We start from the raw sequence: 2,252 nt of genomic DNA, 5'->3' as shown, positions 1-2,252 counted from the left end.
CCAGACAGAAAATCAATAAGGCAGCAGAGGTCCTAAATGATACAATAGACCAGTCGGGGCTTCCCTGGTGGCGCAGTGGTTGAGAGTCCGCCTGCCGATGCAGGGGACGCGGGTTCGTGCCCCGGTCCGGGAAGATCCCACATGCCGCGGAGCGGCTGGGCCTGTGAGCCATGGCCACTGAGCCTGCGCGTCTGGAGCCTGTGCTCCGCAACGGGAGAGGCCACAACAGTGAGAGGCCCGCGTACCGCAAAAAAAAAAAAAAAAATAGACCAGTTGGACTTAAATGATGTCTACAGGACACTACATCCAAAAAGAAAAAAAAAACCAGAATACACATTCTTTTCAAGTGATCATTGAACGTTCTCTAGGAGACCACATAGTAGGTTACAAAACAAGCCTCAGCAAATTTAAGAGGATAGAAACTATTTCAAGCATCTTCTGACTACAATGGTATGAAACTAGAAATCAACCACAGAAAGAAAAACCGGAAAAAAATGAACACATGAAACTAAACAACATGTTGCTAAAAAACCAATGGGTCAGGCTTCCCTGGTGGTGCAGTAGTTGAGAGTCAGCCTGCCAATGTAGGGGACATGGGTTCGTGCCCTGGTCCGGGAAGATCCCACGTGCCACAGAGTGGCTAGACCTGTGAGCCATGGCCGCTGAGCCTGCGTGTCCGGAGCCTGTGCTCCACAACGGGAGAGGCCACAACAGTGAGAGGCCCGCGTACCGCAAAAACAAATAAACAAACAAACAAAAACAATGGGTCAACGATGAAATCAAAGAAGAAATCAGAAAATTTCTAAAGACAAGTGAAAATGAAAACACAACATTACAAAATCTATGGGATGCAGCGAAAGCAATTCTAAGAGGGATGTTCATAGCAACACAGGTCTTCCTCAAGAAACAAGAAAAAAATCGAAATAAACAATCTAAACTACCCCCTAAAAGAATTAGAAAAAGAACAAGCAAAACCTAATGTCACCAGAAGGAAGGAAATAATGAAGATCAGAAAGGAAATAAATAAAACAGGGATCAAAAACAACAGAAAAGATTTTAAAAACCCAAGAGGTGGTTTTTTTGAAAAGGTAAACAAAATTGACAGAACTCTAGCCGGGCTCACCAAGAAGAAAAAGAGAGGACCCAAATAAATTAAGAAATGAAAGAGGAGAAATAACATCTGATACAACAGAAATACAACAACAAAAAATAAGCAAGAGAATACTATGAACAGTTTTATGCCAACAAACTGGACAACCTAGAAGAAACGGACAAATTTCTAGAAACATACAGCCTGACAAAACTGAGTCAAGAAGAAACAGATAATTTGAACAGACTGATCATTAGAAGTGAAATAGGATCTGCGGTTTAAAAAACTCCTTGCAAACAAAAGTCCAGGACCAGATGGCTTCAATGGGGAATTCGACCAAACAAACAAAGAAGACCTTATACCCATCCTTCTCAAACTATTCCAAAAGATTAAAGAGAAGGGAAGACTCCCAAATTCATTCCATGAAGCCACCATCACCCTGATACCAAAACCAGACAAAGACACTGCAAAAAAAGAAAATTACAGGCCATTATCTTTTTTAAAATTTTATTTTTATTTATTTATTTTTGGCCACATTGGGTCTTCGCTGCTGGGTGTGCGCTTTCTCTAGTTGCGGCAAGTGGGGGCTACTCTTTGTTGTGGCGCCCAGGCTTCTCACTGCGGTGTCTTCTTTTGTTGTAGAGCATGGGCTCTAGGCACGCGGGATTCAGTAGTTGTGGCGCATGGACTTAGCTGCTCTGCAGCATATGGGATCTTCCCAGACCAGGGCTTGAACCCGTGTCCCCTGCATTGGGAAGCAGATTCTTAACCACTGCAACACCGGGAAAGCACCCAGGATGTTATCTTTGATGAACACAGATGCAAAAATCCTCAACAAAATATTAGCAAACCGAATCCAACAATACATAAAAGGGATCATAAACTACGATCAAAAAGTTGGATTCATTCCAGTGTTGTGAGGATGGCGCAACATATGCAAACCAATCAATGTGATACACCACATTAGCAAAAGTAAAAACAAAAATCACATGATCATCTCAATAGACACAGAAAAAGCACTTGACAAAATTCAACATCCATTCATGATAAAAAAAAAACTCTCACCAAAGTGAGTACAGAGGGAACATATCTGAACATAATAAAAGCCATTTACGACAAACCCACAACCAACATAATATTCAATGGTGAAAAGCTGAAAGCG

The sequence above is a fragment of the Kogia breviceps genome, chromosome 4, assembly GCF_026419965.1.
Source record: "Kogia breviceps isolate mKogBre1 chromosome 4, mKogBre1 haplotype 1, whole genome shotgun sequence".
NCBI classification, from domain to species: Eukaryota; Metazoa; Chordata; class Mammalia; order Artiodactyla; family Physeteridae; genus Kogia; species Kogia breviceps.
This window is presented reverse-complemented; position numbering follows the sequence as displayed.